The following is a 17,470-nucleotide window of genomic DNA, read 5'->3' on the forward strand; positions in this document are numbered from 1 at the left end:
TACTAATATTGTAGCACATAAAACTTCAACTTTGAAAAAATCTACAAGACTGAATTTTTTACCAAATGAATTGAAAATTTGAGGTTTTCTTAGTTGAAGTATCTATAATGGGAGAAAAATATTAGAAAAACAAAATATTGAAGTCGTTTTTTGAGGTTTTATCCGGCTTCCGGCCACTGTGCGGTGGAGAAAACAATTTTGAGCTCGAAAATTGAGTGAAAATCAAATTCGAATGGATGCATAAATTCAGAGACTCCCATCATACTGCCTAAGTCAAACGGCCTTGATCAGATTAAGTACGAGTACGGTAACACTTCAAAGTCTTGTGGTTGATACTTATGTTCATATTTCACCGACTAAGGACAATGTTGTTGGAGCCTTAAGACGGCTACTAAAATAGTTGCGCATTTAACTCGAATGTTCAAGGGCACGGATCTGGTTATCCAATTGTAGTCTAATCTATGCATTATTGTCCCACATAAGCTTTTGATTATTTTGACTCTTTAGCTGCAAATTAGAAAATTCCATGAAAATAATGGAATTTCTACGCATGTAGCTGAATTTGTGATATTTTTTTTAAAGATGATGTTCTGGCGATCCGTCTCGCGCCTCTTATACCGCGTCGCTCAAAGCGCTCTTCATCCTCTGCCACCACTATTCCTCATGCCCGCTAGCACACATACCGCGTCCTTTGAGACCGTGCGATATAAGCTGACCACCCTAAGATAGATACATCAGCCTGTGGGTACTCTCAAGTCGCTTCACGTTTCGATTAACCACTAGCGCCTTCGACCATGCAGCGGCGCCATACCGTAATATGGAGACCGCTACTGTCGCGAGCAGATTATGCTTACTCGCGACTATTGCCGAGCTATTTGGCATTATCTTTGACAATGCCATTATCGCCATGCTTGCCCTTTTGCAGACATATTCCACGTGGCTTCCGATTTTCAGTTTATCGTCGATCATGACCCCCAATTGCTTCATTGAGCGCATAGAGTTGATCGTGCAGCGGCCTGTGGTGATCACTGCCAGTGGTTCAGGCTTGCAATTATTTGCCAGCACCACCTTCGTTTTGTGGTGCGCGAGTGCCAACTGTTTCGACCTCATCCAGCCCTCCACCATGCCAATTGCGTGCGTTGCTGCCAGTTCCACTTCCTCTATCGACTCGCCGTATACCACGAGGGTAATACCATCGGCAAAGCCGACCAGCTATACGCCCGGTAGAAGTTTAAGCCTCAATACGCCTTCATACGCCGCTTTTCATAGTACTGGGCCCAGGAGGAGCCCTGAGGTACCCCCGCGGTGATCTTGTAGCTCCTCTCGCCTTCCTCGGGGTCATAGATTAGCACCCTATCCTGGTAGTAGCTCTCCAGTATCCGGCCTAAGCTAACCGGAACTCCTAGTTGGTGTATGGTCCAGCTGGCGCTGTTAAATGCACTCTTTACGTCCAGCGTAACAACCGCGCAATAGCGGATTCTCGTTCGCTTCTTTTGGAGCGCTTTCTCTGCCGTTTTGGTTACAGCCCGTCGATCGACCCTTCCGGAAGCCGAACTGATTATTCAAGAGGCCAGAGCCATCTTATTTCTTGGTACCTATAGAATATCAGCCTCGAAAGAATGATCCGTTTCAACTGTTTCCCGGTGGTGTCCAGAAGGCAGATAGGTCTGGATGCCGACGGGTGGCTTTCCTGGTTTAGGCATTGAAACCAATCTTTGATTTTTCCACCTCTCCGGAAATTCGTCACTATCTAGGCACAGCTGCATAGCCATTCTGAACATGTCTGAGCTAGCCTCGATGGCCGTCTTGATGGCTACTGTCGGGATACCGTACGGGCCCGGAGCCTTGTTCAACTTAAGTGACTTCACTGTTGCGATGAGCTCTTCGTTCGTTACCGGGGTGACATTGCTTTACCCGGTTTGGTCATAGGGGCCCAGGGTCTTGTATCGTGGCGCGGGAACAACGTTTCCAGATCTTCTTCAGCATCTCGGGGGAGAGTTCTGGTCATGACTACTCTATAGGCATCACCCCAAGGGGTCGTGTTAAGCCAAGTTTAACTGTATGGGTAAGCCTGGCCTACCGGTTAAGAAATCGGCCCTTAATCTCTTTGTTTGGTTTAGCCACCCTATAGGCCTTACTTCGTTCCTTTCTGCTTTTATCGGTCTTTGCATCCTCTTTCTAGCTCTTAGGAAGGATGCGCGGAGTTTTGCGATTTCTGAACACCACCAGTATACCGGTTTGTGTCCATTTCTGGGTAGGGACCGCCTTGGGATTGCGGCGTCGCATGCACGGCTCAGGGATCCGACTAGATCATCGCTGGATAGATCGTCGGTGTTACCCTCCATAAGCAATCGCTCCACAAATGCCAACTTATCGAAGCGCGAGGTCAGCCACCCCCGATGACCTTCGGCTACGGCCATCATGGAGTGCTTCGGAATGCGCGTCAGAAGAGGCATACGCAGGACTGCCAGAGTGACCTCCATGATCAAATGACAGCGCGCGTAAGACAGTTCCACCCAAGAAAGGTGGACCATCAGGATGATCATGAGGGTAGATAGTAGGTTTAACAGCCGCCATGGGGAAGTAACATTCCACTTGATTCAGGTCCTTTTGGACCATAATTGCTTCCAACAGCATGTACACCGTTTCGGTCATGCAGGATCTCCCGGATGTCCTATTTGTGCTGGTTCAGAGGAAACGGCGGAACACGTTTTGCTCGTGTATGCGGGAAGGACACAACTCCGGACAATACCTGTCCAGAGGATATGTAGCGGTGAGTTTGGCTGGAATCAAGTTTCAACGGGTATCATGCATCCATATCGCTTTAGAGCTACAGAGGAGGTGGCGCGTAGACTCGGAGAAAGGCTAGTGCAGACGCGATACAAGAGGTGGTCCAAGGGTTCGGAGTCGGCTACGTAGGTCATACCGGTGCCCTGCGGTTGAAATCGACCCTTACAGAGATTAAGTGGCCGCGGGGAGAACAACTTATCCTTTTGATGATAACGTTTTGATTTTGAAAACGACCAACTGGATTATAAAAGATAAGCAGAGTATGAATAAAAGTTGCTAAGGTTTTCAAACGGTTACCTCAAAATGTATTACATATTTGAATTGAGCTTAAAGAACCCAACTTATGCCACAAAAGTTCAGCCTATTGGACGCAGTGGCTTAATTTCCCCAACAGGGGAGGAAAAAAACCCAACTTGGTTGGTTAACAATTGACAAAACAAACGTAAATCAAAGCTTATTCTCATGTTGTGTTTCATAATATATTGTAAGCACAAGTGTTAATTGTAGAAGCAAATATTTGTCTATTGAATGAAACAACAAAATCTACAGTTCGCTTTTCACGTATGATATTATATAAAATTTAACAAAGGAAATCATATGTTGGATTCAAGCTGAGTGTTACCTTTGCTTCCATAATTATAATTAACTCTCCAACACCATTAGCAGACGTCACCGTCCACTGTTTTAGCACTGTCGCTTTCAACGAACTGCCCACCGCTCTTCCGCAGCCGCTGCTGGTGGTTGTCCGGTTGCATCAACAGAAGCACCCTGAAAATCAACTCACAAAGATCTATCCCCAGAGCTATTGTCAACCGCCACGCCGCGCCGTACGCAAAAGTGCGAGGTCAACTACATACCGTCCGCTCCACCTCCCTCAGCATCAACCCACCGGGTCCAAGTCTTGAAGTTACTACTGCAGCAGCAGCCAGCCACTGGGTCAACCAAACGAAACGCAAAATGCAGACAAACTCGGGCCGGGAGAATCAGTGTCAACTTCAGTGCGGTCAGGAACAGAACTTTGGTGTCGCGCTGATTTGAATTCTTGGCGAAACTTTTAGATGAGATTTGTGCTGTGTGTTGTATAAGAAGTTGATAGGCTATTACGGGCGCACTTAGTTCGAACGCGACAAACGTCCAGTGCAGAAGTGGTGGAATAATGTGAGTTTGAGATCTTTTCATCTATATTGAGTTTTTTTTGTTGTTGCTTTTTGCTGGTTGGTTCTTGTGGGTTTGCTGTTTTACTTGGTGCTGCAACATATTTCGAGTGAACGAGAATACACAGCAAAGTTTGGGGCGAGATCGCATTCGGAGGAGTTTTTCATGCAAAAGTGAGTAACAAACGATGGAAGAGGCGCCAGAAGTTTCAGTTAAGTTCTTTTACAATTCTGCAGTTGTGAGTGGAAATATCATTTCTATGGAATCGGTTTGTTACGTTGAAGTTTATTTCCTAACAGTTTTCAACCATTCCAAGGAAGATTGGGCAAACGATGTTGGTCTAATAGTTATGGTATCTGTAAATAAGAAAATGTTTAATGATTCAATATATTTAGTGAAAGTGAAGGAATTTTGAAGACTGTATTCTGCTGTGCAAAGATGACCAAGTGCAAACAATCAAAGGCAATGATAATATGTTTGTAAGTGGAACGATTACTATTACTATGTATTACAATATTCAGTTCGGTGCAAGTCATGATTAGAGTTTGCTCACGTCATTGGAAGATACGGAAGTCTTTGTGGGTCTCCAGTTAGCCTAGTGGTTAAGGCTATGGATCGTCAATCCGGAGACGGCGGGTTCAATTCCCGTTCCGGTCGGGAAAATTTTCTCGACAACCTGGGAATAGAGTATAATTGTGCTTGCCCCACAATATACAAATTCATGCAATGGCAGGCAAAAAAAACTGTGGCAAAGGCAGGCCAAGTCCCAATGGAGACGTAGATCCATAAGAAAGAAAGAAGAAGAAGAAGCAGAAGAATGAATGAAATAATGAACTTTACCATAGATGTATTTTGTATCTGCTTTGGATCCTAAAATACACTACAGGTCGGACTCTATTATCCGTAGTCTGATTTTGAAGGTTCCCACTCATATATTTGGGAGCTGAGATTTTGACATTTTGTCAAGCCAATTTTGATTACAGCATTCCTCTTGCCAGATATGTGCTTGGAAAGCTTTAGAACCCGACTCCAGATAATCTTGTCCGACCTGTAATTCAAAACATCATTTGATAACTGGCACTGTGGATCTCGAGATAGATATGTTGAAATTTTGCATGCGAATAATTCTGCAGTGGTGAACCAATCTCGTCAGCTTTTTGACCCAATTTTGTCAGCCATTTTTTAATAAGAATAATGAAAATGTGTTTCACTCAGCGTTGCTTTTTTCCTCCGGGACTCTGTCCAGGAATTTTTCCGAGAACTTCTATAAGAGATATTTTCCTTAGTATCTCTCTAAGAGCACCTAATATTTTAATCTTATCATATAATTTCACCAGATAAACTTGCTTGCATGGCTAATTTTGAGATTTCCTACAGGAACTTCTCCAGGAATTACTTAAGATTTTTCTCTTCTCCAATAATTTCTCCATGAACGTCTTGCGAGGTTCCGATAGTGATTGTTTCAGGACTTGTTACAAGAAATGCTTCAAGAATTCCTTCAGAAATTCTTACAGATACTTCAGCATCGAATAATTCCTCCAGGAATTTCCCCATATATTTCATCAGACATTCCTCCGGGAATTTCTCCTGGGATATCCTTAGAGGTTCCTTCTGTGGGGTGTGAATAAAGACTAGTGGCATTCCCCTTGAGTGTCCTTCCCCTAGCAAGCGTCGATGACAGCAAGCATCATGACGAGGAGGGCGGTGTGATGCTATCTCATTGAAGAGTGGAGCTTTGGCAGAGCAAGTCGCCTGCATCGCGAGGTCCCGTATCATGCAAAGTGATTTTTCTGTAGTTTGCTAAGTTGACTTGGAACGGATAGTTCCGATGAGTTACGCAATATTTACACCTCCAGTGATTCTTTTAGTGTTTTTTCGGGATTCCTTCAGGAATTTTTCCAGAGGTTCCTTAAGGTAATTTACCGCAGTTCCTTTTAGGTAATTCTGCTGGTTTTTTTTTTTCAGAGATTTCTTCAAGTATTCCGCTAGAGATTTTTCCAAAATTACATTTTGGAATTATTCGAAGTGCTTCTGCAAGAATTTCTTCCAGGAATCATTTTCAAAACTTTTATTCTTCAACCACTTAACCTAATTTACAGCTCTTTTGTCCACTAGGGCATTGCGTGAGCGATTCCAATTGACTTTTTAAGCGATGTTGAGATAATTCCATATTCTGAACCTGCACGCCAAACTGAGCTGAAATCCAAATTTTCATGAATTTTGGAGCCCGGGAACCTGTTTAAAAATCAATTTGAAGTTTGTATGGGAGCGATTTGTCGAATCACCCCTCGTCGGATTTTGTACTGGGCGGAGCTGTCAAGCAGTTGCCCAGCTGTCAAAAGGTGATTTGAATAAATCTTTTTGAAATTGGTTTTAGGTATGAACACAAAGTTCTACAAATCTGAAAAAAAAATCATAGCGGCTTAGAAAAAGGTGTTCTTTCGTTTAAAAATATAAAATAATTGACTTTTTCTAAATTTAAAAACCCAATTGGCAGCTGTACTTACACTTTGTACAGCACCCAAATGGAATTCTATTCTAATTCTACCCAACTAATAGAAAGTCTTATATGATGTTGAATAGGATGCTAAAGTGGAGGCCATATGCTTACATGCTTCCATTTAGCCGCGTGTAAAGTGTGTGTATATCGCCTCCACTTTTGCATCCTATTCAACATCGTATGCAATCGTGTGTAGACTGGGTACTATATCGAACTGGTTGCCTTTGCACTGCTATCACTTTTCTAACCTGTACATGGTAGAATGATGAGCACGATGATGTGGATGTGTGACTCTTGTTCCATTTCCAGTCCGATTGGGGGTCCATTATGAGTTGCGTTAGCCAATATCCAAGTTTCCGGGTCCGTTAGAGCATAGGCTCAGAAGAGGTCAGGTGTCAGCCGCTCTCCGGGGGAAGAGCGACTGACAAAAAATTGCAAGTGCCGGGGCTGGGATCGAACGCATGACCATCCACTTATGAAGTGAACGTGTGGGAGTGATCCACGGGCCCCGACATTTTCAAAACTTCACCAGAGATTATTAAAGAAATAATATAGGAATTCTTTCAAAATTTTCTACAAAAAATCTTAGGAGTCCATCCAAGGTTTCCTTCATTAGTTTGTCCAGAAGTTACTGCAGTGCAGACCTGGATTCCTTTACATTTTTTCAGGCATTCCTACAGAAACTCTTCCAAGAACTCGTTTCGAAATCTCTCCTGGGATTTATGAAGGAATTTCTCATTTAAGAAACCCGAGATTCCTCCACGGATTCTTTCAGGAATAACACCAGGGGTTAATTTAAAAATACCTCCAATTGTTTCAAGGATTTCTTCAGGAATTCCTGCAGGAGTTGCCTCAAGGATTCCTCCATGAACTCCTGCAGGAGTTTTTTTCAGGGATTCCTACAGCATTTTCTCCAGAGATTCCTCTAGGGATTGCTTTAGGGATTCGTCTAGGAATTGCTCCAAAGATTCCTCCAGAAACTGTTTCAAGAATTCCTTCAGGAATTCCTCCAACAACTTTCCCAGGAATTCCTCCATTAAGTTCTCCAAAAATACCTCCAGAAATTGTTTCAAGGATTTCCTCCAGGAGTTCCTCCAGAGGTTCCTACAGGAATTTCTTCAGGGAATACTCCAGGGTTTTCTCCAGATAATCCTCTATGATTTGCTTCAGGGATTCCTCCAGGAATTCCTGAAGAAATATCTTCAGAAATTGTTTCAAGGATTCCTCCATAAATTCCCCAGGAATTCCTTCAGGAATTTATTCAGCAATTCCTCCAGGGATTCCTCCAGGAATTCCTCTAAGAGTTCTTTCAATAATTTATCCAAAAATTTCTCAAGGAGATTCCTCCAGAGATTCCACTAGGAAATCTTTTTAGGATTCATCTAGGAATTCCTTCAGGCATTCATCCAAAATTTCTTTTAGACATTTCTTCAGGAATTCTTCTAGAGATTTCTCCAGGAATTGCTTCAGGGACTCCTTCAGGAGATCTCCTAGGAATTCCTCCAGGAAAACCTCCAGGCAATCCTTAAGGGATTTCTTCAAAATTTTTCCAGGGATTTCTCCAGATGTTCTCTTCCTGTAATTGATCCAGGTATTCCACCAGGAATTCTTCTTGGGATTTCCCCAGAAATTCCTCCTGGAATTTCATTTTGGATTCCTCCATAAATTCCTCTAGGCAGTCCTCCAGGAATTCTTCTAGAAATTTCTCCAGAAATTTCTCCAAGAAATCCTCCAGGGATACCTTCAGAAATTCTTCCACGATTTTCTCACGAATTCTTTAAAGATTTTTTTCTAAGTCTTCTCTAGGGATTCCTCGCAGGATTCATCTATGAATGTCTCTAGACATTTCTTCAGGAATACATCCGGAGATTTCTCCAGGAATTACTTCAGGGATTCCTGCAGGAGATTCCCCAGTAATTCCTACAGAGGTTTATCTAGGGGTTGCTCCAGGGTTTTTTTCTCCAGGCATTTCTCCAGAGGCTCCTCGACGAATTGCTTCAGGGATTCCTCCAGCAATAACTTAGGAATTCTTCCAGCATTTCTCCTAGGCAAACCTCCAGGAATTTATCCAGGAAATCCTTCAGGGATTCCGCCAGGAATTTGTTCAAAAATTTCTCCGGGGTATCCCTCCAGCGATTCGTTCGGAAATTCCTGTCGGGATATTTTCAAAACAATATTCAGAGCTTTTATCTAAAATTTCGGAAATACCTACTTCCATCATATTATCCAGGGATGCACCCAAGAATTTCTCCAAGGATGCCTCCAGCAATATCTATAGGGATCTGTAGAGCTTATTTATCATTTCAGATTAATTTAAAGAGATGAATACAGGAGCCAGAAAATTCTCCAAGAAGTTATCTAAGAATTCTTTCACAATTTTCTCCAAGAAATCTTTTATTAGTTCATCCACGGATTTGTTCAGGAATCCTTTCATGAATTCCTTAATTCTGGGGTTTCCAGTTAGCCTAGTGGTTAAGGCTATGGACCGCCAATCCGGAGACGGCGGGTTCGATTCCCGTTCCGGTCGGGAAAATATTCCCGACTCCCTGGGCATAGTGTACCATTGTGCTTGCCTCACAATATACGAATTCATGCAATAACAGGCAAAGAAAGCCCTTTAATTAATAACTGTGAAAGTGCTCAAAGAACACTAGGTTGAAGCAAAACAGGCCAAGTCCCAGTGGGGACGTAGAGCCCTTAAGAAGAAGAAGAGTTGATTCTTCCTAAAAATTGTCGGGGATTTCATAAGAAGTTCTCCCTGGAAAGCCTCAAGGATTACTTCTGATGATTGTTTTAGGACTTATCCTAGGATTCCTTGAGGAATTTGACCAAGAATATTCTTCCGAAATATGTGTTGGAATTTCTCAAGAAATTTCAAGAAGCTGCCTAAAAATTTTCCAGGCAGTTTTTCTGAAATCCCTCCAGCAGTTTCTTCTAGAGTTTACACAAATAGGGATTTCATAAAAAAATCTTACAGGGTTTGATTTCAAACATTTCTACAAGGGATCTTTCAGGAGTTTTTCAAGAGAAAACTCTTTCGGAATTCTCCCAGGGATTTCTGCAGGATTTTCTCTAAGGAATGTTCCAGGAATTTCTCTGTTAATTACTGCTTAATTTCCTACAGACGTTTTATTACGTTTTACGAGGAATCTCTTCAGGTGAAATCAAGATTTTTTCCAACGGTTTCACTATTTTAAAGTTCTCCGCGAGTACCTGCAGGAAATTCTGTATGAATTTTTCCAGGGGTTTTCTTCCGGAATGCTTACAGGGATACCCCGATGGTCTCTTCCAGAAATGGTTCCAAGGCTTTCAGGAGTATAGCTTCCAGAATTCTTTTAAGGATCCTTCCGGGAATATGTCAATTGACATTTCTATAGGGTTATGCTCTGAAATGAGTCTATGCACTATATGAGTATGTAAAACTGATTTTAGGGAAATTCTTACAAGGATGTACAAGAAACAATACAACTGCAAGATTATTCTAAGAGGACTGATCTAGGACATTCCAAGATTATTAATAGGCAATATTCAAGCATTACAAATTAAAAACTAATTTTAACTTTGAATTTGTAATAATGTATGCCGAACGAATGGCTAGCAATGGACTTTTATGGCTGGAGTGATAGGTTTATATGAGATATTTCAAGGTAAATGTATCACAATTGTGCCGTTGAGGTTGCTTCTTTGAAATCATTGTATTTTGGCACTCTAGGACGCTAGGCCGTTAAAAAAGTTCAACCATGCCAGAAAAACTACGCTCGCCATACACACACTGAGGATACTGCAACTCCGAAAATCATACGAATCAACTATGATTTTTTGCCACAAGAATTTCTTGCGAAAATCATAGTTACGAACTATGATTTTGGATTCAAAGCGCCAACTATTATTATCATACTGTTACTGTATAAATTTCATAACACTCACGTATAAAAATCATACCGAAAACGTATAAAAACTGAAACTATGTCTTATGACTATCATACATATTTTTATGAAATAGTTTGCACAAATTTAAAAAAATCGCAACCTGGAATCGAACCAGGAACGTCAAGGTTGGCGAGTGCGTGCTTTACTCATTCGCCCATTGACGCTTTGGAAGTTGAAGTGGTTAAAAGCCAATAAAAGGTTTTGCAATGTTGTTTCATAACACATCTTATGATTTTCATACGATGCTTCTTATGAAATTTTTCATACGACAAGTCTTATGGATTTCGTTTTTCAATGTATGAAAAGCATACGAGAACTATGAAATGGTGAAAAAAATAAAAATAACTGATTCATAAGATGTAAACTATGAAAAACATACGAACAGTATCCTCAGTGCAGTATAAGCGAGGTGAATTTCTGACTCTAACGGACGTTCGTTCTGAAAGGTTACATACTGTGGCTCCATGTGCACCACTTTTTCGCACGTTCTGGTATGGAATAACCCTTTTGCCAAAATTTTTGCATCAGAAAACCGTTTTCGGCATAAACTACCCGAAAACAGTATACAACAACACTCGTTGCGCGCGATGCGATGTTTGCATGTGCTTTGTCAATAAGACGAGTTAAAAGTTGAAAGTTTCTCAATGGCTGGCCAAGCCAGCTAGGTATCTAACTAGGGTATGTGTGCCATTAGTAATCTCACGCTCCCATATTCATCCTATTCGAAAACAAGTGATTCCGGCACCGATTGATTCCGTTCTTTGTGTTTACATGGGTGCTCAGTTCTAACAAAAAATACATAAATAAGAAACAAAACAAACAGCGCTCCAATCCCTTGTTTTTCGTAGGATGAAAATGGGAGCCACATGCTTAATAAGGGAACCAATACCCTACTTCTCCAGCGGCGTCGGCGGCGATGATGATAGCAGAGGACGACGGAAATGCGACATGCACTGCGCCGTCAGTTGTGCCCGACGTTGTTGGTGCGGTGCATTGATGTCTGTGCGGAGCTTCTGCTTTTGCTTTTCTCACTTTTCGAGAGTGTTAGGAACAACAGCGTGCGCACTTCATCCGAGAGAGAACCGAACAAACCGGCGGGGGTCTGTTCTATTCAAGTGTGCAAGCGCGGGTGCTGTTGGAACTTTTCTCAGTTTGTTATACCTAACTGGAGAATCCATCCATAAGAATGGGCACTAGACGACAAAGTGAAGCACAAATCCGAAGAAAAAGTGAAAGTCAGGAAACTTTATCGTATCAGAAAAGCAAATTTCTACTCGGATTTGAGAGTATTGATGTTTTGTTAATTAAAATATGTGTACATACAGTTAGTGACGTGATTTCAGATTGTATTAAGCTCGGTGTCGCCTTTGCATTGAAGATCTTGCTGCCACAGTGAAGATGAAGTTTTGGTTGACAAATGAAATTATCTGCTATATTTAAACTTTATTCATGTAAAGCTGCAGTCATGAAACAGCATGCATGTATAATCTATGCTCCACTTTGAACTGGATGTTAGGTCTGGAAAACAAAAAGGAACGCCTCGACTCTCTTCCGATCAAAGATACTTTTAGGGGCCGTCCATAAAGGACTTAGCATTTTTGGCCAATTTTCAAGACACTGTAAGAGCTGTAAGAGCCCTCACCTCGACATCCTCGCTTAGGATCAGACTTTTGAGGACGGCGCCTTTACGCTCATTGGCGTGCTTGAGCTGGAGGATCATTTAACCTATACGAGTACCTACGTCTAATACTGCGCACGTTGGCTCCCATATCCACGAGCATGGCGTCACTTCTTATAGCCTTCATGACTTCCAAGTCATTAGACTCGGAATTAGACTTCCAGGACGCACAGTCAATGATGGAGTGAAGCTGCTGTGCAGCCACATCGCAGGTAGCCGAATTCTATTTTGGTTGTTGACCCTCATCAACCACGTCCCGTCCATTATCTCACCCGACACACTAGCCGAGGAGAAAATTGGGTTTCCTACGCTAGCACTACGTGCGCAGCAGCCTCCTACTGTCTCCAACTTCCGTGGGGGGTGCCCAGAAAGTTCACGCTCCGTTAACGGTCGAGTATCTTGTTCACCCCTTCGATCACGGGTCACTTGAAACCTTGAATTGGAGTTAGTAGTCCTATTCTCAGCTGCAAAGTACACGGCTGATTCGCAGCAGAGGATGGGGGGGGGTGCGTCAAGCCTCTGGACTACTGTCCCTGCTGCCCCAACAATAACAGTGCCTTTTTTTGCCTTCTAAACCATGAAACAACTTTTGTCCCCGGGAGTCGATCGCGCCGGCCCAGAAGGGGTCGGCCTAAGCCCCAAGCTGCTGGTCCAGCCAACGGCAGCTTCCGGGGTGGGCTAACAATGCCTCTTCTGACTCCCGGGTCTCAGGGCGTTTTCTGGAAGGGGAAGTTTTCGGTGGGGTTTGTCCTAAATCGTGATTTAAATGAACTTACGTATTTATTGCTTCCTGAATGGGTCGTCGTCGTGTTCTTAGTGGTGAGGCTCCGTGTCACCGGCAGGTTTCCCGTAGAGCAGTACAGGGTAGGCGACGGGGATGCGCCATTCCTCGGCGTCCAGAGAGCCGACGCGAATAGGGCCGTTCTTAGGCCCCGAAGGCGACGAGGTGAACGCCAAGGGGGGGGGGGGGGGGGTGATATCTTTGATCGTGAGCTGGAACGTAGGCTTCGTAGGATCTCTGGGACCGGCGGGTGGTTTCGGGCTAGCGGGTGCTTAGGCAGCCCATCCACCGCACAAATGGCACTTAATTATCAACAAGGGTGCCACAATTACACTGATCGGAGGTCCAAACGTGGAACCTCCGACCTGGAACACTTATCACCTCTTCCCTCAAGCACGAGTAGCGATTTTCTGCCCCGAACACTGCTCGTTACCTGTCTCCCAGTCTCTTCGTCCGATCTTCTCTTCGGTCTCTTCTCTCATTCTCCTGGTTTCCGCCTACATCGCCACCCGCTTCAGGTGGCTGCTGAAACTCACCACCTCTTCATTGCGCGTTGACGCACCGTGACGCGCATTGGGTCAACACGCACGACGCCCACACTTTAAAAAGACTGTTGGGCTAGCTATATAAAAGTTTCCCTACACTGCCCACCATTAGCGTAAAGTTACCGTTCGGTAACAACCATAGGGGGAAAAATCTGCTCAACAAACACCCTAACAGGAGGGTTAGGGTAGTGTGGGGATTAGGCCGTCTTCTACAACAAAAGTTAAAGTCAGGACTACTTTATCCTCGACCCACTAAAACTAATTCCTATGGTCGCCAAACCCTTCGTCTCTCCGGAGCCACCAAGCAGGCATTGCTTCAGAGAAGGGCTAGTGCACATCGCACCCTCAAGGTTAGCTGCGTAGCCTAGCAGCAACGAACATCGATGACTCGCTTTGGAGAGTCCATAACATGCTGGCGCTTAGCCAGTCTCCCGAGTGGTCCTCGCCACTCCCTTTGTCCACGGAAGGCGTGCAGGGTCAACCCCGCCCGCGCCCAACTGCTTTGCAGACATCACGAACTGATGCCCACGTGCAACCCGATTTGACCTGCTGAAGGCAAGGGTATCACTACCCTTCAGGCCCTATCATCTGCACCAGAATGTTGCTGACAGCAGGGTCTCCACCTGCCCCGACCCTTGCCGGGGACCCCTTTCCAACCGCCGGCTCGGATCCAACCCAGTAGACCGACGCCACGACAGCACCGCTACCGGGTCTTGCTCTCCGCGGCCACTTAATCGCTGTAAAGGTCGATCTCGACCGCAGGGCACCGGTATGACTTACGGTGCCTAGTACAGACTCGAAAGACACCTTATTGGATTGTGCTTTGCTGGATCTTCTGTTTTTTTGTTCTTTTGTTAAAAGTCAATATCAATATCCAGTCGCATCTACATACATACCATCGAATATATTCCCAAAATGTATCTAAAATCATCCGCAGGCTTAACATTTGATCCATCCTTGGCATTCGTCGGATAAGGACTTCTGTTGAACAAGAGTAACAGGACACGCGCAAGTATCTAATACGCCGAATTAAGGCACACTCTTGTCCGTGCCCTTTCTTGTAGATTGAGCATACGAGGCCAGCTGGTGGGCAATTCTTCATCCTCTCATATCTTTACGACTATCTGGTAGATTGATTGATGTAGCAGCTCGCATCTACTTTAAGAAGTTTGACAGGGATCTCATCCTTCCCATCAGCGTTGCTGTTTTGTGGCTCGACGGTCTTCTTGACCTTATCCAGAGTTGGTGGTACAACAGATTTGGTGGAGATCTGGTAATTGAAGTTGTGAACAAGATGGGATCCTGGGGCTGCTCAATTCCTGGTTTATCGGGTAGCATCACGTATATCTTGAGCTTTTACCACGACATTGGTCATGTCTCCAACTCCATTACATTGTCACTCTTTTTCTGCCAATCACATCTCATCGTACGTCGCAGTGCTGGAAGGGTTCTCCCATAGATCCCAAATCGGTGTGGCTTGTTATTTCGAATGCGGTTGTAGAGCTCCCTTCCGTTTTGATGGACACTAGGTATTGTTCCTCTCGCTTCGAACATTCTTCATGGCATCGCATGGTAGCTGAATAGAAAAGGCACAACTTAATATCATACATGATTCTTCTTGGCGTAACGTCCCCACTGACTGGAGGCGTGCCTCTGGAACCGACCTACTGATACCATAAGGGGACAAAGCCAGCTTCTCATCTTTGTGTTCTATGAGCACTTCCACAGTTATTAACTGAGAGCTTCCTCTGCCAAGCCATTCTCCGAGTCCACGCGCCACCTCCTCTGTAGCTCCAAGACGATGTGGGCATTCCAGCTAAACTTATCTTACACATCCTCTAGACATGATTATCCGGAGTTGTATCCTCCCCGCAGGTGGCAAGCAGGCAGTCACGCATTGTGCAAAAGTGTGGGCACATAAACAAAACGTGCACCGCCGTTTCCTCTAAACCAGCACAAACCGGACATTCGGGAGAACCCGCATGACCCAAACGATGTACATACTGTCGGAAGCAACCATGGTCTGAAAAGAAACTGATTCAGCTGGAATGTCACTTCCTCATGGCGCCTGTTAACCCATCTATCCACCCTCGGAATCAACCTATGGGTCCAACTGCCTATGCGTTTTTTAGTCTGATGCAGCGTGTGTGACCTACAGCGCACCCGCAGCCCATGACAACAACCACCGCAGCTGAATACACAGTAAACTGTAAATCCTTGAGCTTCTATGTGGAGGTAGCAGAGCTGCGTCATAGTATCCTCATTTAGAGTACTTATGGCACTTTTTAGTCAATTGGAATTCCGCAGATTTGGTATTCTGTGTCGGGACATGAGGTCTCACCCACGGAACTCGATGATTGCTGTGGCCGTGTGGAACGCTAGTTCAGTTCGTAGTTGCTGTCGTTGCATATCCGTTGTTGGTTCTGCAGCAGAGGGAGTATTCGAATCGTGGCTCTCGCGTTTGACGCATCTAGTCCAACATAACTCCTTCTCGATGTAACGCTTGCTCTAGGCCTCTCCACTTCTACCGGCAATGCTGTCTTAGGATTCGATATGCATCTTTGCTCATCGAGTATCAAGATTTCCTTTGCAACAAACTTTTTGGATGCTCCCAAATGCTTATGCAGGCCAGAACAACATTTTTGCCAAAATTCCAATTTGAGTGACAGAAACAAATTGCAATTTTATCAACAGTCCCAAAAATCAAACATGAAAAATACTCATAAGTTGCCATTTTTACCACTCGTAGAACCATCCGGCATACAATAACGCCCTAGGATTTCTCTCGACGCTTTATGACTATAAATCACTGCCAACATCCGTGAGCTTGACAAGCCAAACAGCAGCAATAGCGTTCCGGGTGCAAAGTTGGCAAATTTCCCGCGAAAATGTTCCATACTATGATGATGTTGATCCTACGTCCTCGCATTGAATGTTTCAAAGTTGCACAAAACTGTTAACCCCTCCACGGTGGTGATCCACATTAAACTGCCGAGCCAAACACCCATTCCAGCGAGGCATCAACGCCAGAGGCGCGCGGGTCGGAGCGAACATCAATAACCATCAAATTATTTTATACCAACAGACATTAACTTTTATTTTCGCATTTTTAACTTTGACACTTTTCCGCGCGTTCCGACCTTTCGCAAAACCCCGTTTTGAGGTGCGAGACAAACAGCAGCCAGTCAGCAACTTTTGCTCCCGTTTCATATCTTCCTGCTTCCTTCCAGCCAGCGGATGGCAATAGCCGAGTGTTGGAAAACCATCGACTGGGTTTATCCTGGCTTTCCAGAGCACCGACTGTAGTCTGGCTTTTGGCTTGTTCTCAACTGTTGTTTGCATGTTATTTCTGTCGGTTTAGCCCCTCTCTCTTGTCAAATACACTAGCCCCGCGCCCGCCCCAGTACATACATCCAACCATGGCTAAACATTTGAAATGTAATCAGCGACGGGTGGAAATTAGAAAATCCTTCCATTCAGGGTCAAGAACTGTGGTGCCAAATATGGATTTCTCTATTAGTTTCACCAGGAGTTCATCTAGCAATCCCATCAGGAATTTGTCCTGGAACTCTAGTAGAAATTTTTTCAGGAATTCCTGATAGTATTTCACCAGAGATTTGTCTAGAACTTTCTCCAGGAAAGTCTCCTTAGAAAGTCTCTATTGTTTTCTCCTGGCTGATGTTTTGCCAATTTACCATATCGTCCCCTTAATGCTAGAACTAGGTAACTCGAAAATCATAGTTTCGAGAAAAACGACTTTGAAAATTTTACAATTTTTCATGCAGTTGTTCCAAAGGCCTCCAAAGCCTTAAAATAATACTTTTTGTGGCTTTGAATGTTAATTCAGCTTCTACTCTTCCTGCCACAAGATAAAGTTTTGAACTATTTTGGTTTAAACCTTTGATAAAAACAATAAATGGTTGAAAAATTGTCAAGTTACCTAGTTATAGCACTCAAAATGCAACATAAATAATGAAAAAGATGTTCTGAGATACCTAGTTTTTACCACTATTGATATCATTCTTTTCAGTTTCTTGTTGCAGTATGCAAATTTAAAAGGATTCACAAATTGAAATTAACATGTAATTATT

The 17,470-nt window shown here is 43.8% G+C and overlaps 2 protein-coding genes across 4 annotated transcripts in view; one reads left to right on the forward strand and one right to left on the reverse strand.

Annotated features, from left to right (window-relative positions):
• Positions 1-17,470, reverse strand: part of LOC109397776 (uncharacterized) — a 344,947-nt gene that overhangs the window by 155,844 nt on the left and 171,633 nt on the right. The gene's annotated exons all lie outside the window — the stretch shown is intronic.
• LOC109397777 (spidroin-2-like) overlaps positions 3,548-17,470 on the forward strand; it is a 105,261-nt gene continuing 91,338 nt past the window's right edge. Inside the window, exon 1 of one of the 2 annotated variants that reach the window (XM_062859223.1) lies at positions 3,548-4,118. The gene's annotated coding sequence lies outside the window, so the exon portion shown is untranslated. The remainder of the gene's footprint in view (positions 4,119-17,470) is intronic. The other variant, XM_062859224.1, reaches the window with a different exon arrangement.

This window comes from Aedes albopictus, chromosome 3 (assembly GCF_035046485.1).
Source record: "Aedes albopictus strain Foshan chromosome 3, AalbF5, whole genome shotgun sequence".
NCBI lineage: Eukaryota > Metazoa > Arthropoda > Insecta > Diptera > Culicidae > Aedes > Aedes albopictus.